The 26050-nt window shown below is 36.1% G+C and overlaps 1 protein-coding gene and 1 long non-coding RNA gene across 49 annotated transcripts in view; one reads left to right on the top strand and one right to left on the bottom strand.

The window, feature by feature from the left end:
* The window catches only part of LOC129014453 (uncharacterized), a 57879-nt gene extending 38808 nt beyond the window's left edge, over positions 1-19071 (bottom strand). Inside the window, exon 1 of the long non-coding RNA XR_008494227.1 lies at positions 18837-19071. This is a non-coding gene — a long non-coding RNA (uncharacterized LOC129014453). The remainder of the gene's footprint in view (positions 1-18836) is intronic.
* PEAK1 (pseudopodium enriched atypical kinase 1) overlaps positions 1-26050 on the top strand; it is a 319366-nt gene that overhangs the window by 89226 nt on the left and 204090 nt on the right. The gene's annotated exons all lie outside the window — the stretch shown is intronic.

Genomic DNA, 26050 nt, shown 5'->3' with positions numbered 1-26050 from the left:
AGACCAGCCTGGCCAATATGGTGAGACCCCGTCTGTACTAAAAATACAAAAATTAGCTGGGCGCGGTGGCACGAGCCCGTAGTCCCACGCTACTCGGGAGGCTGAGGCAGGAGAATTGCTTGAACCCAGGAGGCGGAGGTTGCAGTGAGCTGAGATAATGCCACTGACTCCAGCCTGGGTGACAGAATGAGACTCCATCTCAAAAAAAAAAAGTAAATAAAATAAATAAATAAATAAAAGCATTCATGATCTAAATACTTTTTGATCCAGCAATTGTACTTAAAATAATTTATCCTAGAGAAATTATCAGAGCTGTGCAGGAAGACATATATTTCAAAGATATTCTGTGTATACAAGGATATTTATGATACAGTGAATGTAGAAATAACCTAAATATTTAAAATAGAAAATTGTCCAGGCATGGTGGCTCATGCCTGTAATCCCAGCACTTTGGGAGGCTGAGGCAGGTGGATCACCTGAGGTCAGGAGTTTGAGACCAGCCTGGCCAACATGGCAAAACCCTGTCTCTACTAAAAATACAAAAATTAGCTGGGCGTGGTGGCACATGCCTGTAGTCCCAGCCTGGAGTCTGAGGCACGAGAATCAGTTGCGCCCAGGAAGCGGAGGTTGCAGTGAGCCGAGATCATGCCACTACACTTCAGCCTGGGCAGCAGAGCAAGACTTCGTCTCAAAATAAATAAATAAGTAAAAATTTTAAACATAATAAAATAGAAAATTGATTCAATTTACTACATAGTATATATCTATAATGGAATGCTATGCAATAATTAGGAATGCTAATAGTAAATGACAAAAGTTGAGTATGAATTTTAGATACACTTTGATCCTAATTACTCAGCCATTCACTCACAAATACTTAGTACCTACTGTATCCAAGGAATTGTTTTGGAACCAAGAGATAGAGTACTGAGTGAGAAAAAAACAGGTCATTTATTTGCCTTCATGGAACTTACATTCTAGTTAGTAGAGAGAGAACAGTGAGCAAATGATTTGTCAATTGGTGATAATTGGAGAAAAATATAACAGAGTAGGGTGATAAGGTGTACGAAGGGAGGGAAAGGGAAAGAATGCCGTTTTATATACCGTAGGTCAGGGAAGTGTCTGAAAAATATTTGAATAAAGACCTGAAGAAAGTTAGGGAGGAAGAGAGCAATGTTTACATCTGGGGTAAGAGTATTCCTTGTGGAGGGAACTGTGTGTATTCCAGCAAGAGTAAGGAGGTCAGCTTAACCAGCACAGTTAAACCAGGGAGGAGAGTGTATGGGAAACAGGGTGAGAGAAGTGGAGGTTAGGGGTGAAAATGGAGGACCTTGTAGGACCTTTGTAAGCACTTTGGACTCACACATTGATGAGATGAGAAGCCATTGTAGGGTTTTGAGCAGAGGGATGAAATATGACTGATATTTTAAAGATCTTTTTAGCTGTTTGGTGTAGAATAGACTGGAGAGGAGCTGTTATGGAATCATGGAGATAAGAGGTGATTGTAATAACCCTGTCAAGAGATGATGGTAGCTTAGACCAATGATGAGAAGTAGTTTGAATCTGGATTTACAACTCTTGCCCACAAAGCCTTGTTTAAAGAAATAATGAAATACATACATCAACATGTCAATAGTTATCTCTATTTGGTAGTATTGCTAGTGATTTGTGTTTCTTTATACAGACCAATGTTTTTCAAAATTTCTATATTATTACTTTTAAAAGCAGTAAAAAACAACTAAAAGTGACTTCTACTTTTTTGTATTTTTTTCTTGATTTCAGAGTATTATGTGCATTTAAAATTTTAAGAATTTTTTTTTCTTTTTAATACTAGGCAGTCGCTTCTGTCTTGTGATTCAGAGGGTGAATAGGTCCAGCCTTAAATTAGAACCAAGATACTAGTTAACTGACTAGTGTAATTGATCAAGGAAGGAAATTACACTTTTTTCCCCCACTACAGAGGACTGTATTCAGCATTTTCCCTGTCATTCTTGTTTTCCTCTGTAAACTCTAGAAACCCACTTTCATATATTGATAAATTCAATGCTGTAAGGAACAATTTTTTCTTATGTATTCTGCTGTTCTTACCTCATCACTAATGCAGAATAACTCAGTGATGAAAAACTGTGCAATATAGTTCAACAGAATGGTCATGTCCAGGTCATCCTTGCTAATCAATGAGAGGTATATCATTGATTTCCTGAAAATTATTTGTATGTATCATTAGAAAATATTATGATTTTTTTCCTTTGACTTATCTTTCTGATTTGCTTGATTACACCAAATAGTAAGACACTCATAAACCTGCTTACTCTAACTTAGGTGTGAGGTCTAGTGGTCCAGAGCATGCTGGTTGGCAGAGAGGGGATTAAAAATCAGGGTGGAATTCAGACATGGCTATAGACAATCTGGGATTGATTGCATTCCTAAACAACAAATCAACAAAACAAAACCCTTAATTATCTGGAAGCCTAACTTGAGTGTTCTGTTGGTCAATAATAGTAATCCTTGCTTTCACTGGCAAGGTTGAGTCCTGTAATATTAGTTAGAAAATAGAGATTCTGGCTTTTTACTCTCAGAAGCACCTCTCCAGGTGACATGAAGAGAGGACAAGATAAAATTTTGTTTTGCTCTGCATTTTGGTTCCAAATCATGTTTTACAAGTAAATTGCAGATTTGTAGTGGGACTTGTTCTATAAACAACAAAATTACTTCATGGTCTGTTGGTTGTATCTTAGCCCATTAATTAAAAATAAGTGCGCTTTGTTTTATTTTCATGAAAATAGAGAAAGTATATATCATCTTAGATTATAGATTCTAAAGAAATGTAATACAAGAACTAAATCTAAAGCTTTCTATACCTTCTGTGTCTTTCTATGCCTACTAAGCAATTTATGTGGTAGATAAATGTTTTATCATGTTTGACTTGTTTTTCTCTGTTTACCTAATTGGCATGTAGATTTTCAGTTCAGTTTTTTAATGATCCAGGATGGATGTGTTTGTTGTTGCTTCCTGAATGTTTCAGTGAAAATAATTCCTTCCTTTGCTCCAAAAACAACTATCTGGTTTATAATGCTTATATTTTTTGAATTTATCCATTACTTTTCTGTGAATTGCGTGTGGCACTGTGGAAAGAAAATAGACTTTGCCTTCACACAGACCAGGTTGAATCCCAACATTGTCATGTAATAGCTGCATGAATAGCTGTGAGAGCCTCAGTTTCTTCACCAATCAAACTACATTATGGATTTCTTACAATGTTCCTCTAGCATTATGCCTAGTGTATGGTAGGCAGCCAATAAGTAGTACTTCTTTCTATTTTCCTTCCTTTATATTTTGTTTGTCTTCTTTATGAATAGAACCTTTGGTAATTTTATTACAGTTTAAGGTAATTTATATAAAGAGCACTTTTAATGGTGAATGAAAAGAATGTCAGTTACTAAATTTGGTCTGCATGGCGTCAGAGCTTCAGTTGAGGCCTTGCTTTTTTCCATTCTTTCAAAAAATGCTTATTATACAGTTTTGTGGTAGGTAATTCAAAATAAGTACTTGTGCCAGAATATCCTGCAAGATCCTTGTGCTAGAAGCTTTGTATACCTTGTCTAATCCTCACAACTATATAAGGTAGATATACTTTCTTTTTTATTGAAGAGGAAATTGAGGATCATATCAGGAAAGCTTTTAAAAATGTTTATGTACTAATGGGGCAATAAATGGATTAAAATACATGTGGTATACTGTAAAATGATCTTTTGCCATTGGAGAGTGAAGGTTCCATTATCAGATCAGAGTAGTCTCCACTGGGACTTCAGAGTAGTGGTTGTCAAGAAGCTGTGAGGGAGTTGAGCTACAGCTATTATTTGTGGTATTTGAGGCATCCTTGAAGTCAGTATGCACTGTTGCCGTTTCAGGGTGCTTTGACTAAGGTTTTTTTCTTTTTTTTTTCCTTCTTCCATAATGTGGCTTATCAATTAATTCTTAAATCTTCATAATGTGAGTATCTTCCTTAATTTTCATCACTTTATCTTTGGCTATTACAATAACGTTGCGTTTTTCCCCCTTATACAGTCTTTGTAATGATTCTAATTATATCAAAAGGAAAATCTAGCATGGGTATGGATTTTTTTTTTTTATATTTGGTTTAGTGTTTTAGTTTTTCAGGGTTCACGTTAAAACAACAACAACAACAATGATCTATACCTAGTTCTTTTCTAAAGGAAGATTAGGTCTTAGTATATTTTATTATTGTTGATATAATGTTCCACTAATGCTTAATATTGATCTTTTGTCATATATATTTATATACGTTATAAAAGAGAACTTGTTTCATAATTATCTGCTTGTTATTTACATGAAATATGAGTGTTAAAGAAATACAGACAGATGTTTAGAATACATTAGTGCCAAGTGTGAGTTTTTATCTTATTGGCATAGGAATTTACAATGATTCATTGGGTTGTTTCTTTATTTAACTGGCTGATTCCAGTTTAAACATACCCTTGCCCCAACAATGATTTACTTTATTTAGAACCATAATCTGATGAGTGCAGAGACAACCTCAACCTAACATCCAAATATATGATTTCATAGTTATTAAAACATTAATATACTAATTACCATCATGTTGACAATCATCTGGGAATACTTTTTAGTATGAAAACTTTGAATATTTCCTTATTTCTAAAATCCAGGTTACTCATTTATGGTCTTTTCAAAGTGTAGTTTGTCCAGTGGTATTATTAGTTACTTTGGAAAGCAGGTAAGTATCAGAAATGTTTGGATTTTGTTTACATATCCAAGGCTTACACTAAAGCCTTGCTTTAAATGATAGTCAAACATCATAGGCTGCTAAGCATGTTCGGATGTGGTTTGTTGTTGAATATGTTTACTTGAGGCAAATAATAGTGGGCCCTTTTGGGATTATTTTGCCTTGCTAAACTTAATTTCTGAAGATTTTAAATATGGTACATGAGATAGGTTTTCTTCTGTCTGCCTGCCTATAGCACGAGCTCTTTGTCACCAGTATTTTTTTATATATGTGTATCCCACATGTCAAGCTGTTTCCTAAATAGAATAGTATCAAGAATATAGACCCTGATTAATTCTGTGTTTGGTGGAAAATGAGAGACAATCAGTTTCAGAACCATCTTAACATCTTAGGGAGTTGTTTTTCCAACTTTGCTAGGATATTGGATCTAAGAGCTAAAAATTATTTTTGTTTCTCTTAGATTACAAGTCAGGCAGTTTCTGTGATGAGAGAAATATTCCTTGTATCCAGAAAATGCTGTCATAAAGTGCAGACTGAAATAAGGAGAGGGAGTCTCAGAAGAGAGCTTTTTAGCTTTGTTAGATTTATGACAGTAGAAAATGTGTATTCTCCTTCTTATGAATGTTTTAAAATGATTTTGGCATTTCTGTTTTTTTGGAGATATTTTGTGTCCTTTCTTTTATTTCTCCTAATTTAAAATTTCTGGCTTTACTTACCTATTTGAAAGATTATCAAGACCAAGTATTATGGTCTGTCATCACAAGATAGTAGTTGAAAGTGTTTGTTATTGATGTTTTTGAGCATCTCCTTTATCAAAGTTAATAGACCCTAATGTCAAAGTTCATTATGTCATTCTTTAAAATCCAAAGATGAATCTGTGTGTTGGGGGAAGGGAGTAGTGGGAGGGGGAAGTTAATTGTTCAAGATAGATGGCTAAAATGGCTTAGCAAATGGGGAGACTTAACTGCTTATAGTCTATGGAGATTATTTGAGATCAGATTTCTCTTACAATGTAGAACATTTAGTAAACAAATTCAAACTATATGGTGCTGGATTCTAAATCATAAAAGTTAGATTAGTCTATGGTTATGTTTTTTTTTTAAATTTGTACTAGTTCTCTGTTATATGGTCACCTTATATTTGTAGCTATTTTAAAATCTTAATCTGTTCTCCAACTTTTTATATAAGGTAACCAAAATTTATTATATTTCAGGATGACCTAAATTCATATCAAAGAATCTTAGTCACTAAGAGGGAGAGGCATAAGAAAGCAGTGGGTATGGCGCAGCTGGATTTTCAGATCCCAGTTAGAAAATCATCATTAGATATATCAGCTGAGAAATTTGGTTTGTATATTATTGAGAGAAACTAAATCCAAAGACCTCACAAACATCTTTTTAAAATCAGTTCCAAAATAGAAAGGTAGCACTTACTCTTGGGAACTTTCATTTGCCAAGAAAATGGAAACTTTACAAGGAGATGAACTGCTTCTGGCTTTTCAGTGGCCCCATCACTGCTAATTTACCCTCTCTATATAAAAGCGCTTGACAGCTGAGTTCCACCTATTTGCCATGGTCACACCAAAGAAAAAGTGTTTTATTAATTATTTTATTTATTTATTTATTTATTTATTTATTAAGATGGGATCTTGCTCTGTCACACAGGCTGGAGTGCAATGGCATGATCAAAGCTCACTGTAGCCTACCACTCAGGCTCAAGCTGTCCTCCCACCTCAGCCTCCTGAATAGCTGGGAATACAAGTGTGTGCCACCACACCTGGCTAATTTATTTTTGGAGAGACAGGGCTCCCTATGTTGCCCAAGCTAGTCCCAAACTCACGGTCTCAGCAATTCTCCCACCTTGGCCTCCCAGATTGTTGAGATTGCAGGCATGAGCCACCACACCCAGCCAAGGGAAGGGTTTTGAGAGAATGTATTCTAGCTGTTTTTTTGTTTTTGTTTCTTTTCCACATTATCTTTATATTTCACTCTACTTGGGACCTAAGAACTGAATTCAATTTGATACATCACTGTTTGCTTCAAATTACTTTATAAACACTAGTGAGACAAATATGTCTAGTTTTTTTTTACATGGATTGTGGGTCTGATATTAGAAGTTGTTTGTTATGGTTTGAATCTGTGTCCCCATCCAAATCTCACATTGAATTGTAATCATCAGTGTTGGATGTGGGGCCTGGTGGGAGGTGATTGGATCATGGGGGCAGATTTCTTATGACTGGTTTAGTACCATCCCCTCGGTACTGTCTTCACAACAGTGAGAGAGTTCTTGCAAGATCTGGTCATTTAAAAGTGTGTGGCACCTCCTATCCGTTCTTGCTCCTGCTTTTGCCATGTGTGATGCCTGCTCCCCCTTTGCCTTCTGCCATGATTGTAAGCTTCCTGAGGCCTTCCCAGAACCAGATGCTGCTGTGCTTCCTGTATAACCTGCAGCACTGTGAGCCAAATATACCTCTTTCCTTTATAAATTACTCAGTCTCAGGTATTTCTTTATAGCAATGTGAGGACAGCCTAATACATTGTTTTTAGCTGGTATAAAAACATTATTTTATTTTTTCTTTTGAGACAGAGTCTCACTCTGTCACCCAGTGGTGCCATCTCAGCTCGTGGCAGCCTCCGCCTTCTGGATTCAAGTGATTCTCGTGCCTTAGCCTCCTGAGTAGCTGGGCTTACAGGCACCCACCACTATGCCCAGCTAATTTTTTGTATTTTTAGTAGAGATGGGGGTTTCACCATGTGGGCCATGCTAGTCTTGGAACTCCTGGCCTCAAGTGATCTGCCCGCCTCAGCCTCGCAAAGTGCTGGGATTACAGGTGTGAGCCATCACACCCAGCAATGTGGATAAATTTAATAATGCATTCACTCAGCAAACATTTATTGAGCCCATATTCCATAACCAAGTATTAGGAGTACAGAGATAAATAAGACATGTTTCCTGCCCTGAGGATCTCATTGTCTGTCTCTAAAGTCTTAAACTTTGTTAAGTAGGGAATCCTTTCCCCATTTCTTGTTTTTGTCAGGTTTGTCAAAGATCAGATGGTTGTAGATATGTGGCATTATTTCTGAGGGCTCTGTTCTGTTCCATTGGTCTGTATCTCTGTTTTGGTACCAGTACCATGCTGTTTTGGTTACGGTAGCCTTGTAGTATAGTTTGAAGTCAGGTAGCGTGATGCCTCCAGCTTTGTTCTTTTGGCTTAGGATTGACTTGGCAATGTGGGCTCTTTTTTGGTTCCATATGAACTTTAAAGTAGTTTTTTCAATTCTGTGAAGAAAGTCATTGGTAGCTTGATGGGGATGGCATTGAATCTATAAATTACTTTGGGCAGTATGGCCGTTTTCATGATATTGATTCTTCCTACCCATGAGCATGGAATGTTCTTCCATTTGTTTGTATCCTGTTTTATTTCATCGAGCAGTGGTTTGTAGTTCTCCTTGAAGAGGTCTTTCACGTCCCTTGTAAGTTGGATTCCTAGGTGTTTTATTCTTTTTGAAGCAATTGTGAATGGGAGTTCACTCATGATTTGGCTCTCTGTTTGTCTGTTATTGATGTATAAGAATGCTTGTGATTTTTGCACATTGATTTTGTATCCTGAGACTTTGCTGAGGTTGCCTATCAGCTTAAGGAGATTTTGGGTTGAGACGATGGGGTTTTCTAGATATACAATCATGTCATCTGCAAACAGGGACAATTTGACTTCCTTTTTTCCTAATTGAATACCCTTTATTTCCTTCTCCTGCCTGATTGCCCTGTCCAGAACTTCCAACACAATGTTGAATAGGAGTGGTGAGAGAGGGCATCCCTGTCTTGTGCCAGTTTTCAAAGGGAATGCTTCCAGTTTTTGCCCATTCAGTATGATATTGGCTGTGGGTTTGTCATCGATAGCTCTTATTATTTTGAGATACGTCCCATCAATAGCTAATTTATTGAGAGTTTTTAGCATGAAGGTTGTTGAATTTTGTCAAAGGCGTTTTCTGCATCTATTGAGATAATCATATGGTTTTTGTCGTTGGTTCTGTTTATATGCTGGATTACGTTTATTGATTTGCATATATTGAACCAGCCTTGCATCCCAGGGATGAAGCCCACTTGGTCATGGTGGATAAGCTTTTTGATGTGCTGCTGGATTCAGTTTGCTAGTATTTTATTGAGGATTTTTGCATCAATGTTCATCAGGGATATTGGTCTAAAATTCTTTTTTTGTTGTTGTGTCTCTGCCCGGCTTTGGTATCAGGATGATGCTGGCCTCATAAAATGAGTTAGGGAGGATTCCCTCTTTTTCTATTGATTGGAATAGTTTCAGAAGGAATGGTACCAGCTCCTCCTTGTACCTCTGGTAGAATTCGGCTGTGAATCCATCTGGTCCTGGACTTTTTTTGGTTGGTAAGCTATTAATTATTGCCTCAATTTCAGAGCCTGTTATTGGTCTGTTCAGAGATTCAGCTTCTTCCTGGTTTAGTCTTGGGAGGGTGTATGAGTCGAGGAATTTATCCATTTCTTCTAGATTTTCTAGTTTATTTGCATAGAGGTGTTTATAGTATTCTCTGATGGTAGTTTGTATTTCTGTGGGATCGGTGGTGATATCCCCTTTATCATTTTTTATTATGTCTATTTAATTCTTCTCTCTTTTCTTCTTTATTAGTCTAGCCAGCAGTCTATCCGTTTTGTTATTCTTTTCAAAAAACCAGCTGCTGGATTCATTAATTTTTTGAAGGGGTTTTTGTCTCCATCTCCTTCAGTTCTGCTCTGTTCTTAGTTATTTCTTGCCTTCTGCTAGCTTTTGAATGTGTTTGCTCTTGCTTCTCTAGTTCTATTAATTGTGATGTTAGGGTGTCAATTTTAGATCTTTCCTGCTTTCTCTTGTGGGCATTTAGTGCCATAAATTTCCCTCTACACACTGCTTTGAATGTGTCCCAAAGATTCTGGTATGTTGTGTCTTTGTTCTCATTGGTTTCAAAGAACATCTTTATTACTGTCTTCATTTCATTATGTACCCAGTAGTCATTCAGGAGCAGGTTGTTCAGTTTCCAGGTAGTTGAGCAGTTTTGAGTGAGTTTCTTAATCCTGAGTTCTAGTTTGATTGCACTGTGGTCTGAGAGACAGTTTGTTATAATTTCTGTTCTTTTACATTTGCTGAGGAGTACTGGCTAGCCATATGTAGAAAGCTGAAACTGGATCCCTTCCTTACACCTTATACAAAAGTTAATTCAAGATGGGTTAAAGACTTAAATGTTAGACATGAATCCATAAAAATCCTAGAAGAAAACCTAGGCAATACCATTCAGGACATAGGCATGGGCAAGGACTTCATGTCTAACACACGAAAAGCAATGGCAACAAAAGCCAAAACTGACAAATGGGATCTAATTAAACTAAAGAGCTTCTGCACAGCAAAAGAAACTACCATCAGAGTGAACAAGCAACCTGTAGAATGGGAGAAAATTTTTGCAATCTACTCATCTGACAAAGGGCTAATATCCAGAATCTACAATGAACTCCAACAAATTTACAAGAAAAAAACAAACAACCCCATCAAAAAGTGGGCGAAGGATATGAACAGACACTTCTCAAAAGAAGACATTTATGCAGCCAAAAGACACATGAAAAAATGCTCATCATCACTGGCCGTCAGAGAAATGCAAATCAAAACCACAATGAGATACCATCTCACACCAGTTAGCATGGCGATCATTAAAAAGTCAGGAAACAACAGGTGCTGGAGAGGATGTGGAGAAATAGGAACACTTTTACACTGTTGGTGGGACTGTAAACTAGTTCAACCATTGTGGAAGTTAGTGTGGCGATTCCTCAAGGATCTAGAACTAGAAATACCATTTGACCCAGCCATCCCATTACTTGGTATATACCCAAAGGATTATAAATCATGCTGCTATAAAGACACATGCACACATATGTTTATTGTGGCACTATTCACAATAGCAAAGACTTGGAACCAACCCAAATGTCCAACAATGATAGACGGGATTAAGAAAATGTGGCACATATACACTGTGGAATACTATGCAGCCATAAAAAATGATGAGTTCGTGTCCTTTGTAGGGTCATGGATGAAACTGGAAACCATAATTCTCAGCAAACTATTGCAAGGACAAAAACCAAACACCGCACATTCTCACTCATAGGTGGGAACTGAACAATGAGAACACGTGGACACAGGAAGGGGGACTTCACACACTGGAGCCTGTTGTGATATGGGGGAAGAGAGGAGGGATAGCATTAAGAGATGCACCTAATGTTAAATGACGAGTTAATGGGTGAAGCACACCAGCGTGGCACATGTATACATATGTAACTAACCTGCACATTGAGCACATGTACCCTAAAACTTAAAGTATAATAAAAAAAATGCAGAGAAAAAATAAAAAAATAAAAAAAAATAAAGTCTTAAACTTTGGCACAGAGAAATGTGAGTCTCAATTAGCTGGTCTAGATGAGGTCATTTAACTCCCAGATATGAAAACAATGAACTACCAAGGCAAAGCATAAATTGTTGGTGTGGATATTCTATTTTATTTTGTCTAGAAAACCTTGGAAATAAGATTCTAGTGAACAGTGGAATTGTTTCTCCTTAGAGAGTTTGGTAGTCATTACTCAATGTTTTAATAAACGTTTCCCCAGGGTCTACTATTTGTAAGCATCTTGATCAGCACTAGGGATATAAAAAATATGAGATAGAGTGTTTTATTCTTGAGGAGGTCAGTGGGGGAGACAGCTATATATGCAAATAATTACAGTATGGTAGGGATAGACATTTTATTATTGAATTCTGTACCAAGTGATTTCTGTTGTTAGGAGTGACACTAGGGAGTAAAGAGGGACTAAGGAGGTTAGGGAACAGTGACCTGGGCAATAAAGAGAAACTAAGGTCACCAGGCCAAAAATCCTGGATGACTGAAGGAGGCAGCCAGTTCTGCCTAGGAGAGTCTTTCAGAAGCTCTTTACTTCTACATCATATATTAGCAATTTCAATGATGATTACTAAGAGAAAAACAAAAGTAAATTTTAAAGCACAAGAATATCTTTGTTACAAAGAAGGCATTTTGTTATTTATAATAAAATCTCATGTTGGTTCTGCTTTGTAGTTGACCTTTTAATGATGTTTTTCATCGGGAGCAGCTTCCCACTTTGCAAATGAAGAAAGTAAACAAAGAAAGAGTAAAAGATCATCCACAGTGATATTGCCGGAAACAGCGATGAATTTGCTCTGCTCTAAATGGGTGCATCTATAAATTTGGTATTAGAAGGCCTATAACATTAGAACAGATAACCTTGTAGGGTAGAACTATTTAAGAGGGATTGATGGTGCACAAAATTAGAAAACAGTGGTCCATATTCAATATTTTTATTTTATATATTGGCTAGTTGAAGTGGTTGGTGTTCTTATTCCTTAAAACCTATTAAAAAGTAAGACACTTCAAAGAACCTTTTATCTCAGTGTTCTAGGTCTGTCTATTAGCCAAAGTGCCCTTTTCCATTATTATCACAAGCTACTCCTAGAATCTTCTCTGCATCCGACAGAAATTTCCTGTCTGGCAGTTACAACCAGTTTTTGTTTACTTTACTTTCTTTTATTTAAGAACTTTCAAAAATCAGTGATTAACTCTTTGGTTACTTCAGAGATAATGAATATAATCAGTATACACTTATTTTTCCTTATATTTGAGATTTTCTTCAACAATTTTGCTCCTTTTTAAAGAAAGTTGTTTGTAGATCACTGAAAAGATTTAAAGCCTTGAGTTTTATAAGTGGTGCTTGGGCACGCTTTTTTGTTTGTTTGTTTTAAACTACATTTGGGGCAAATTATTTCTTACCTTCCATTTGCCAGAATTTCACCTGTCATAGACCAGAATAATTGTCTCCACCTTTTCTGTAAGAATAGTTTAAAAGGTAAGTGCTAGTAGGACATTAAATCAGAGTAGTTACTAAATTTCAAAGTATTATATCATAGTGATTATGAATATTGTTACAGCTGGAGGCAGTCTTCTTTGGATCCTATTAGGTTGTCTTCTTGGTTCTAGTGCAAGGTGTGGCAAAGCTTTACTTTTGAATTAGCATTTTATACTTTTGCCATCTTCAGAGAGTTTGTAGAACATTGACCACATTGTTAGGTGGTTGGGTTCAGGAAAGCAAATACTAACTCTGACTGTAGTAGCTACCTGAAGCACCTGTTGAGAATTAGGAGGTTTATAGGGGACATTTGGTAAAGAGGGGTGTCATCTATTAGCATCTGACATGATTGCAAGCTGGGAACAGAGGGAGTGGGTTTTATGTTACTTATACCACATGTTTGCTAAATTCATAAAGGAGAATTAGAATAGGTATTTATTCTAATTAATAAATTATAAATTTATAAGTTATAACTTATAAATTATAACTTATAAATTAATGAGTCATTCTTAGCATATCCCTCTTCAGAAAATCCTTCTCTCTGTTCACATACCTCCAGTGAGAAGCTCACTGCCTGCCTGATCCCACTCTGTCGTTGGACAGCTCTGTTATAAATTCTCCCCTGTAGTATCATTTTTCTTCCTGTACATTTATTACTGTATGTATCAAACATTTATGAAACCCTAATATAAGGGGTTTCTGGCAAGGGTTAATTATGAGGTTTTGTGTCATTTATCCTTTTTGCCCATTTGAAAATTTTTAAATATTCACAGGAAGTTGCCAATATAATACAGAGATCTCCTGTCTACTCTTCACCAGTTACCCCCAATCATAACATCTTACAAAACTATATTATAATAGCAAAACCATAAAATTGACAATGGTATAATCCATAAGCCTTATTCAGATTTCACTAGTTTATATACATTTGTGTGTGTGTGTGTGTGTATGCATGCATGCATGCATGCAATTTTGTTACCTGTGTAGATTTGTCTAACTATCAAAATAGTCAAGATACAAAGCTGTTCTGTACCTACAAAGATCTCCCTTATGCTACCCCTTCATAGTTACCCTCAATCTTCCCTCCCTCTGCCAATTCCTGGTCCCTGGCAACCATTAATCTGCTCTCCATTTCTGAAATGTCATCATTTCGAGAATGCTATATAAATGGAATCATTCAGTATTTGTATATAGCCTTTGAGATTGGCTTTTTACACCCAACATGATTCCCTTGAGATCTATCCAAATTGTTTCGTATATCAATAGTTATGCTGGTTGGTGTTCTTTTTAATAATTACAGATACATTTCCTTCTAAGACTACAATAAACATTTGCCTAACTATATGAACATTTGAAATATTATAAAAGTGATTAAACTTGTAGAGCTGTTCAATTTGAATTCAGTCATTTTACAGTACATATGATATCTCAACTTTGATAATTTGTTGCTGAACTGTGAGGGCTAATGAGGAGTGGAAAACTGAGAGTTAGGAGACCCCATTCTTCTGTCTGTTTTTAACCAGCTCTGGGAACACATGCTCATGATTCAACTCATTTGTGCTGCTGCTGATGTGGCCAAGGGTTGTCTCCCTGATAAGGTAATCGTCAGGATGAAATGAGACATAAAAGTCAAAATATAAATTTACCTATAGTATGTCAAACAAAAATAAATATGCACAGTACAAATTAAAAGGAAATATACTGAATTATTAACTGATTGTGTCTGGTATAATGAGATTGATAATAACAAGTTGTTTAGTTTTTTTAAAAAGTATTTGCCTTTTCTGATTTTTCCATAATGAAGGCATATTTTATCTTTGTTTTTCTGTTCATAAAAATAATGCATACTTAATAAAAATTGAAACATGACAGATATTTACAATAGGAAATAAAAACTTACTGAAATTCCCCACCCAGACTTAACGATTTTGAACTCTTTGTTGTATTTTTTTTCTATGCACATAGTAGGCTTTTATTATTGAAACAGAAAATGAGAATTTGCTGTGCATATTGTTTTGCATCTTATTTATTTATTTGAGACAGAGTCTTGCTCTGTCACCCAGGCTGGAGTGCAATGGTGCCATCTTGGTTCACTGCAATCTCCACCTCCTGGGTTCAAACAATTCTCCTGCCTCAGCCTCCTAAGTAGCTGAGACTACAGGCGCACGCCACCATGCCCAGCTAATTTTTGTATTTTTTAGTAGAGACAGGGTTTTGCCATGTCGGCCAGGCAGGTCTCAAACTCTCGGCCTCAGGTTATCTGCCTGCCTCAGCCTCCCAAAGTGCTGGGATTACAGGTGTGAGCCACTGCGCCCGGCCGCATCTTACTTTTCACTAAGCTATCTTGAACATTTTTCCGTAGGTATACATATAGTTCTAATAGCTATATTGTTACTTCACTGTGTACATGTAGTATTCATTCAGTTAGTCAGCTGTTATTCATTGAATACTTGCTGTGTTTAAGGCACCATGGTGGGGAAACTACGATGAATAATATATGAAGCTTACATTTTTGTGGGAAGACAGGCATTAGTGATGATTAATTTCTCAATTGACCATTTGATTACAAATGTTATAAGCACTAGGAAAGAGCAGTACAGGAGCTATGTAAGTGCCTATTAGAGAGACTTAACCTGCTTTGGGAACCAGGGAGAATTTTCCAGAGAAAATAACTTTGTGATAAAATCTAAGTATGTTTATGTAAGAATTAGGAAATGGGTGATGAAGGAATAGTACATAGAAAAATAGATATATACATATACAGCTGGAAGGCTGTATGTCAAAATGGCAATCATATTTATTTGTGGGTGATGGCATTACAGAAGTTTTAAAAGTCTCTATTTTCTAATTTTTCTATGGTGAACATGTATTTATCATTTGACTAAAATAGAAAAACTAAACCTATTGGGTATGTGAATACACATGCACATAGAGAAAAACGAAACTGATAAAATATATCTCACAGTGTTAATACTGTGGTGGCATTACAGTTAGCTATTGAATTTTTTAAACAGGCTTTTTAAGAACAGTTTTAGATTTATTAAAAAATTGAGAAGATGGTACAAGAGTTTCCATATGCCCTCCCCCCAATACACACATACCCTATCATATTTATTAACATCTTATTGTGCATTTGTTACAATAAATAAACCAATATTGATATTATTAGCTAAAGTTCATAGTTTATTAAAATTTCCTTAGTTTTTACCTATATCATTTTTCTGTTCCAGGATCCCATCTAGGATACCACACTTATATTTAGTTTTCAGGTCTTCTTATTCTTCTCTTGGCTGTGATGATTTCTTTGATATTCTTTATTTTTTATGTTCTTGACAATTTAGAGGAGTACTGGTGAGGGATATTGTAGAATGTCCCTCTTTTGTGATTTGTCCAATGTTTTTCTCATGATTAGACTCATGGGTTTTTTTCCTGTACATATATAATATATATAGTTGTTGATTTTTATTTTTTTATTTTTTATTTTATTTTTATTTTTACTTTTATTTTTTTTACTCATCCATGTTTCTGTTTATATATAGGATAACAAATTCAGGAACAATGGGAAAGTAATATATAAAACCTTAATAGGAAATACAATAGAGATTACAAAACACTACCATTTGATTTTTTATGCAAATACTTAAATATTCCAATATTTTTTCTCACTTGCTAAATAAAGCAAATGACTCGAAATGCTAAATAATTCTGTTAGTCTAAATCTTTTAAAGAATAAAATGTTGGTGAAAAACCAAAGTTGTTTAGTAAGGTATGTATGACCTTGTTTATTATCTATCATAGACATCAAGATGATCATAGTTAATACCAATTTAAGCTTTACAGAATACTGTTTTAGGCCCAATATTGACATATTAAGTGAAAGTATCAGAGAATCTTGTATTTATGGCATCAGGTTATAAAGACCTATTCAAAACCATTTTTGTCAAAGTTTAAACACTGGAACAAAAGTCAAATTGTTTCTAAATGAGACACAAAATGATTCTTGCTATTAGTACAAATTTTGTCCCATGGGTAATACTATTGTCTTTTCTTTTTTAAAAAAATTATTTCGATTTTTATTTTAGATTCAGGGAACACATGGGCAGGTTTGTTAGCTGGGTATACTGTGTGATGTTGAGGTTTAGGGTACGGATGATGCTGTCACCCAGGTGGTGAGCAGAGTCCCAGTAGGTAGTTTTTCAGCTCTTGCTCCCACTCCACACCCTACCTCCCCAGTGTCTATTATTCCCATGGGTCCTCAGGTATTACTATTTTCAAGTTTTTTTCTTTACATGAAACTACTGAAAGCAAAAGTATGTCATGCTTATAGGTTACTCTGTACATTTATCATTCTATTAATAAACATCTTAAGTAATTAAGTAGTATATTAAGGCCATAAACCAAGTCATTATCTCCTATCAAAGGACTACTGTTATTCAATCATCTAGAAAATTCATTTTAGGCAGGGCGCAGTGGCTCACATCTGTAATCTCAGCACTTTGGGAGGCTGAGGTGGGTGGATCATGAAGTCAGGAGTTCGAGACCACCCTGACCAGCATGGTGAAACCCTGCCTCTACTAAAAATACAAAAATTAGCTGGGCATGGTGGTGTGTGCCTGTAATCCCAGCTACTCAGGAGGCTGAGGCAGGAGAATCACTTGAACCCAGGAGGCAGAGGTTGCAGTGAGCTGAAATTGCACCATTGCACTCCAGCCTGGGCGACAGAGAGAAACTCTGTCTTAAAAAAAAAGAAAATTCATCTTAATGGGTTATGTTGCAGGGTTGAGGTTAGCCTACAGACACAAAATAGGTTAACTGAAATTTTTTTTTTTTCATATCAGGTTTTAATTTTTTCATTGGAACAGAATTTGAGGGTGGGGATACTAAATGTGGCAGGGTTCAACAAATTTACATTTTATCAAAATAAGGTTCTTAAAGAATACAATGATAGCATATGCTTTAACTCTTATAACACAAACCCTCATATTAATTGATGGTCACAGAAAAATACTGTAATGCTTTAAACAAAAGTTTTAAAATACATCAGTGACACAAGTTTTGAAAAGAAGACCACAGAAATAAAGTACCATTCTCATCACATCATATCAAGGGTATATACTGTCAGCATGACTTATCACTGTTGATCTTAACCTTGATCACTGGCTGAGGTAGTGTTTGCCAGGTTTCTCCATTGTAAAGTTATTCTTTTCCCCTCTTTCCATATACTACTCTTTAAAAGGAAGTCTTGGCCGGGCACAGTGGCTCACACCTGTAATCCCAGCACTTTGGGAAGCTGAGGTGGGTGGATAATCTGAGGTCAGGAGTTCGAGACCAGCCTGACCAACATGGAGAAATCCCGTCTGTACTAAAAAAATATATATACACACACACACACACACACATACATATTAGCTGGGGCTTGGTGGCGCATGCCTGTAATCCCAGCTACTCGGGAGGCTGAGGCAGGAGAATCGCTTGAACCCAGGAGGTGGAGGTTGCGGTGAGCCGAGTTCGCGCCATTGCACTCCAGCCTGGGCAACAAGAGTGAAACTCCATCTCAAAATAAACAAATAAATAAATAAAATAAAAGGAAGTCTTTATGCACAGCCTATGTTAGGCTGCACTTCTTAGAAGAAGTGAATAAAGTATTTGATTATTCTGCCTAGGAAATTTGTTTATTCTTCCTCATTTATTTACTTACTCAATTATTTATATTGGTATGAACTTGAAGACTTATTTTATACTTTGGATTTTAATCCAGTATTACTTTATTTTATTGCTCGTATTGTTTCAGCTTTAACCATTGGAAGTTCTTTCAGTTGCCTCCTGCGCCCCTTTGACATACCCATATCAACAAGATTTTGTGTGTGTTTAAGCATTTAAAAAATTTTCTGACACTACAAAATGCCCCAGGTTTATCTTGTGTATTTCCTGTGATAGCCCTAGAAATAGCCATTTTTGCCAAAGAGCCTTCCTTTTATTAGAGAATAGTGTAAGAAACCAAAATCTACATGTTATTTTGTTTTTGCTTAATATTCTATTTCTACTTCTGGTTTTTCCTTTTATTTTAAAAGGCTTCTGATAAGCCAAATATAAATTCTGCCATGTTAAATGTATTTTGGCTCATTGATTATCCGTTTCTACCTACCTTGTCCTTCTCTTCCTCCTCTGTTTAGACATCTTTCAGCTAGGGTTGGCCCTGTGACACAGTGCTGGCCAGGGACATGTAAGTAGGAGTCCACTGGGGAGAGCTTTCTTTCCATAATCAAAAATCAAAACCTTATGGGAGATATTTTTAGGCCTTCAGCCTTCTTCCTGCCAGGAATATGGAACTCATGCCTGGAGGTTCATCATGAGTATGAAAACAAATTCGAGGGAATGCACAGCAGATGGATAGAAGGACCTTGTTTTGTGATGTCATTGATGACCTGCAGTCGAACCATTCCTGGTCTGCCCAGCCCCAGACTGCTGATTGCTTAAAATAAAATCCTGTGTGTTTAAATTCTTTTTACCTGGTTTTTCTGTAATTGTAGCCCCACACATAGTCTTAGCCAATTCAGTTATTTATTTGGTTGGCAGAATTGTTATTTGTTTATTTATAAAATACTTGTTGAAGACCTACCATGTGTAAGCCTCCATAAAATGGAGCACAAAGAAAGAAACTCTTATCAGTCAGTATTGGCTCCGTACTCTCTGAACCCAGGTTTAATAATGATGTACAGAATAAGATAATTACATGAGTAACTATAATTAAAAATGGAATATAGTAATATGTGTCACTTAGTTGGTCGCAGTTACCTGTCATCCGTTACTGTAATCTATTTCTTTTATTGTATTCTCTGTGTCAGCAGAAAGTTTCACTATTTACCTAGTTTCAGAACAGACACCCAGGAGTAGTACTAGTCCCTTTATTTTCTCTAACTCCCCACGCCCTGTTTTTCCTACGTTGTAAAAATTTTTTGGTCCATTTTCTTTATTTCCTTTACTCCTGCGCTAATTATGACTGTCATAAATTTGTCTCACATGGTTCATACAACTCTTCATACCTAGTATCCCTACTCCCAGTATTCATCCCTCCCCACACTACTAACTAGGCAGTCTTTCTAAAGGCACTTTAAAATCTTGTTTTTCTCTTCAGTAAAATTGTATATTGGCTCTGCGTAGTCTCTAGTGTAAAGTTCAAATTTTTTCTCCTGTGAAAGCCCTTCAGGATCTGAACCTGCCTGGCTATCCAGCTCCGCCTTATGGCACTGTCCTCATTACACAGTGCCCCCCACCAGACAGACACCTTATCTCATTCCAAACATTTAACAACTTCTGCCTTTAGTTTTCTTTTTCTTTTTTTTTTTTTGTGGGGGGTGCGGGGGTTGGAATCTCGCTGTGTTTCCCAGGCTAGAGTGCAGTGGTGCAATCTTCGCTTGCTGCAACCTCCCCCTCTTGGGTTCAAGCTATTCTCCCTGCCTCAGCCTCCCGAGTAGCTAGGATTACAGGCGCCCGCCAGCACGCCTATTTTTTGTATTTTTAGTAGAGACGGGGTTTCGCCATGTTGGCCAGGCTAGACTTGAACTCCTGACCTCAAGTGATCCGCCCGCCTCTGCCTCACAAAGTGTTGGGATTACAGGCGTGAGCCACTGCACCCGGCCTGCCTTTACTTTTCTATGTCCTCATTTATTTCCGAACATTCCTTCAACCCTGAAATTCTTACTACTCCCGATGCCTTTTAGGCCTTAATTAAGACTTAGAGCTGGTCATTCAGAAAACTTCTGAATTCTCAACCTATCCCTGTCAAGAATTCCTCTACCCAGCCTCTGTTATTGCATAATAACTCTGGCAGTTATCATATGGGAGATGCCTCTTGAATTCATCTACTTCCGTCTTCATTACCACCACTTTGTTCTAGGCTACCATCATAATAACCTATTTAAATGGTCTGTCTGCACCTACTTTAATAACTTGTGAAATCTATTCTTTAACCAGTATCCAGTGATTTTTCAAACTACAGATCTGATCATTATGGCCCTGTGTTTAAGAAATGTTCTCTGGTTACCTAATGATCTTAGGCTGTAAACTAATACCTAAAATGTCCTGCATAGATTTGTTCCTATCTACCTACTTCTCAAGCCTCATTGGGTTTTTGTTTGTTTGTTTAGTTCTTTAAACATACCATGCTCCTTCTCATCTCAGAACCTTTGCATGTGGTATTCCCCTGTCCGAAACATTTATCAGTTAGATTTCATCCTTCAGATCTCAACCCTTCTTCAGGTTATCCCCAAGCCAGGTCTAGGTCAGATTCCTTTGTTGTATGTTTTACTTTCCATGTCTTTTGCATAAACTTATATAGTGGAGCAAGCTGACAAGCACATAGTTGCATTTAATTTTCAACATTGGTTGTAGCTCCCATCTAAAAGTAGCTTTTCTGCATGTGCCCTTCTAGAAACCTTCACTTGTATGCAACTGGTCGTTTCACTCATCTCATTAGACTCCTGTCCTGTTTGGACTTCATGGTGCAAACTACTTAAATGTGGCTCTTGTCAGCATCCTAGGTTCTTTTGCTCAAAACCTTTTTTACAGCCCAAGCCATTTGTTCTCCAATTTTTAGTCGTGGTTTATTTTTTGTGCTTTGATATGAAACCTGCAGAGAAAGCAGTTGTTTACTTTGTTCAGAAAAGTTCTGAGTAATTTAAGTTCGCTTAAACAGTGCTATGACCAAGCTAGGAACATAAGAGACTTGTAAAAGGAGTGACTCAGGGACCCCAGACTTAAACCTATTAGTTCAAACTTTTGTATGACTTCATGAATTCCTGAAAAACATCCAGATTTGGCCATAAGTTTAAACATATATCACAAAGTCATAGGCTCAAGCATTCAAAGAGGCTTTAGAGTTACTGAGTTTTAGTCCAGCCACCTCTGTTCAATGTCAGTTGGTTTCTGAATGTTCTCTACCACCCATACATAAGAGATTGTCTTCCTTCCATGTAGTGAGCTGAAACCTGTCTCCTTACAAATTTAGTCCACTAGTTTGGGTTCTTAGCACTGTTTGTGAAATGACAACTCAGGTATGAGAAGACAGCTACCATGTTCTCCCTAAACAGTTTTTCTCCAGGAAGAATAGCCACAGTTCCTCATATGTCATGACTTAAAGTTCTTTTATTGTCCTGTTTGAATATTTAAAGTTTTGATTGTTTGAATGTTTTGGATTACTCACCACTATGTCCTTTTCTATTAGTATAAATAATAAAGGTGATTGTATATAAAACAAGTTAATACTTTTTTATGGCAAATAAAAAATATGCAATGACAAATTAGTTGTGAGACTGAAATACTACTTGGTGTTTAGCTCACAGATCTAAAAAGCTATTTAGGCTTTTTTGGTGGATTAAATAAAAGGTGGGGACAGAGGATAGTTGAAGGAAACTGGAATAGGTGATTATTTATGTAATGTGTGACCACTTCCTTCACTTTATTATACCATTACATTTGCATATTACTATCATTTTCAATCTGTGATCAGCTGTTTAATTTTAGAAATGCAATGTATTCAACATTTTGCAACCACCACGTGTAGACTATTGATTTTCTGGAAGCCGTAAAGGTGTTTTTTTTTTTCCCTTGACAGAATGGAAAATGCACATTCTGTCATTAATTATAAAACTTGTGGCAGCCTTATATGTCATTCCTTCTGTCTGTGCAGAATACACATTTGCTACTTGCCTCAATTAGGAGAGTCAAAAGCAATGGTGGCTACCAAACTTTCTATGAACTTCAAAGTCCTAAGCATAATTTGTCAGGGGTTTCTAAGATTTCTCTTTTTACTTTTCCTTTATCTTACTCTGGGATAAAACCTCCATAAATGAGAAAAGACATATTCATCTTTGGTAATGACACAAACTTGTTCCTTTCTGATCTTTTGCCACTCAGGTGTTAAAGTATTAATATCAAAGAAAATTATAAAATGACTTTATACTAATTATTTTATATGCAGCAAACATTGGAAAAGGAATATTCTTCTCCTTTTACCTGATGTTTGTGGTTTTACTCGTACTCCTGAAATGCAGGCATTTCAAATAGAATCTTTCCAAAGTACTGCTTTTTTTGGATTTTTTTTGGCTTTGATTTTGTATTGTGTATACAGTGAAATTTTTGCATGATGTCATCTTGTTGACCCAGCTTTGAGCAGAAGTTTTAGTATCCACAGCATCTCAATAATTTAGCTTGTTTTTTCTTCTCCCTCATTGTAACATTTGTTGAAAGGTACAGGACCAAGAAAAGTCCTTGTGCAACATAAGCAAGCATTTAATTAAGGGGTAATGCCTGTGGTACCAGAGTATGCGAAGTGAAACAGAGATGCTTAATCAGCCACAAAAGCTATTTACTGCTTCGTAAACCTCAGTGCTCAGTGTCATAAATATTATTACTGTTCTAGGACTTCAGAAAAGCAATGAAATATCAAAACTGATTTTTCTCTACTGTTAAAGTATGGAAAGCTTTCCTCCTAATAGAACTCGTAATGAAGCTGACATTTGGGAGAAGCATACATAACTGAAATTTATTAACTGGAATGTGATCAGAAGGGACTGAAATACAAATGAGGGGTATGTTGAAAGTAAAGCACGGAGGAAAAGGTTTTATCTCTATTAAGCCTGAAGTTATACTGAGGAATAAGTCACATAATATTGCCATATATATTTCAAACGCCTACATGGGCATGGACTAATAGATGCTTCCTGTCCATTAGCTTAAATCTTTATAGCAACTCTGTAAACTAAGTTGGTTCCAGTTTTACAAATGAGGACATGGAAGGAAGCTCAGAGAGATTAAGTCACATAGATGTGTCTGATAATGCCTGTGCTCTTTCTAGTACTTCAAACTGCTTATTAGATGAAAGCTTATATTAAAATAGCCTTTAAAATATTTATTGTGTTGAATATCTGTTAGTATACCTGAAAAGCTCAATTGTGCCGTGTTAATTCTTAAATTTTTAACCTTTTATTTATTCTGTTTTCAACATTTGTTAAGCAGCTAGTATATTCCTAACACTAAGTATTATGAAGCCTGTAACTAAATAAAGGACAAAAGTATCCTCAGAATTTCCATAGTTAAGTCTAAAGGAGGATTTAAACTTGAATTGTTGAAGAGGTCTTATTGATTCCTTCCCACTGAGTCTTCCTCTTCAGAGTTTACCAGGTAAATACCCCATCCTATATACTCAAAATTTGAGAGCAGGATCAGAGAGAGCAGGGTTCTCTTTTCCAGTACTTGGACTATTTGCCAGATCCTTTCCAAATTGTATCCCTTCTGTTGAGAGGGGGAAGTACATGCAAAAGCTAAAATGCATAATCCAATTTACTCTATATGATCCAGCTTACAAGCACAAATAAGGAAAGAGTTTATAGTCTTGTTGAAATGCCTTGATAGAGAGGAAATTGTATACAGTGGAAACCTAGAGGAGGTAGTTAGCATAAGACCTCCTGAAGAGGAGTGGTTTTTATAAATAAACTGATTGTTAAAAGAAGGCAAAAGAAAGCTGGTTAGTAAGGAAGCTAAGGGAAGGCTTTTGTGATGATTCTAAAATTTTATTAACCCAAATGTTTGTATCTATCAATTGATTACACTTCTCTTTCCTTTGTTATCTACTGTCACTCTGTAGATCTTTTATTCCAGTAATGTTTTCAAAAGGACTCTATGTTCTTTGTGGAAATGTCAGTATTAGAAGTTTAAAAGTTTCAGTTGTTGATGCTTACTTAAGACGGTTTAACCAAACATTGTGTCCAGTTCCCTCATTTTACCCATAAAGAAGCTAAGGTCCAAATAAGCTATGGTACGCTTAATGTCAGATACAGTAAGCATCAGAACCTGGGACTTGGCTTGCTGTTAGTCATGGTTTCTGTCGTGAATCTCTAGTTGAAAAATGCATGAAGGTTACTTATGGTTTAATAATAAAAATAATTTATGTTTCCATTTGCTATTTTTCTTCATTGGCTTTAAGAGAGAAGTGATTGAAGAAATATGAAGTAATAGAAATATTTGACATAGGCTTATGGGCAATAATTTAGGTAAAACATATGGAACCTTTAATTCAGAAGGTTCAGCTTGCTAAAGAGGAGTCACTTAATTTTGAAAGATGTTTATGTACATGCCATCTTTCTAATGTATAATATAGTGGAAAGACAGCAAATTTAATAAAAAGCCTTATTCTGTGAGGTAATGTTGGCAATAGCACTTGTAAGCTGAGATTTATTCATACATTCTTCCTTTAACTGGCCTTTTAACTGAAGTAAAATTGATGGGAAAAGCATGAAGTTATGGAGAGTCTGGAATTGGGATGCCTTTGGTTGACTGTGATTATCATAGTGTATTTCAACCTTGAAACTGAGCCCTGGATGACAGAGGAAAGCAGCTGAGACATAAGAAAATGCCAAAGACAAAATAACCTTCAGCCAGTCTATAAAAGGAATGATTAGGCAGTTCAAAACGTAAATGCCAAATTTTATCACGTGGCCATTTCCTGGGATTTAAAGTGATTATAACTATTCTTTCTCTGGAACTAGAAATACACTTTAATTCTGATTGGCATAGGAAAGTATCCTGCATCTACTATCAGCCTTTTTCTAGTTGCCTTATCCAGGAAATCGTGTATGCAGGTAAACCAAATAATTTCTGAAAAACAATGCAAGTGTTATAAAAGTGAAAGGACAAAAGTGTTCTCAGAATTTCCATAGTTATGTCCAAAGGAGGGTTTAGAACTTGAATTGTTTAAGAGGTCTTACTGAGTCCTTTAAACTCTTAGTCCTTTAAACTCTTCCTGACTCTTAGTCCTTTAAACTCTTCCTGACTAATGAGTCTTCCTCCATCATCTTTCTGAATATACTTTTAAAAATTCAGGACCAAAAAGAGAAATGACTAAGCAAAAATGCATGTTAACTGCCATTACAAGGAGAGCAAAATGGGTTGTGCCATATGTACTAATCTTTGCTAGTAAGAATAACCTACGGTGTATATAAAATTTGGGTGTTATACGTCTAAGTACCTTTCATGTTCTGAAATTCTTGCCAAGACCCTAATCTATTATTAAAAGTAATGGCAAAAGCCACAGTTGGTTCTGCAGTAACCTAATAGTCAGCCTTACATGTCTGTGGGTTTCATATCTGTGGATTCAACAAACCACAGATTAAAAATATTTGAAAATAAAAAATAGCAACACAATAATAAAAATAACACAAATAAAAATACAGTATCACAACTATTTACATAGCAAGTAATCCAGAGATGATTTAAAGTATATGGGAAGATGTGCACAGGTTATATAAAATACTGTGCCATTTTATATAAGGGACTTGATCATCTGCAGATTTTAGTGTTCAC

Source organism: Pongo pygmaeus, chromosome 16 (assembly GCF_028885625.2).
Source record: "Pongo pygmaeus isolate AG05252 chromosome 16, NHGRI_mPonPyg2-v2.0_pri, whole genome shotgun sequence".
NCBI lineage: Eukaryota > Metazoa > Chordata > Mammalia > Primates > Hominidae > Pongo > Pongo pygmaeus.
This window is presented reverse-complemented; position numbering and strand designations above follow the sequence as displayed.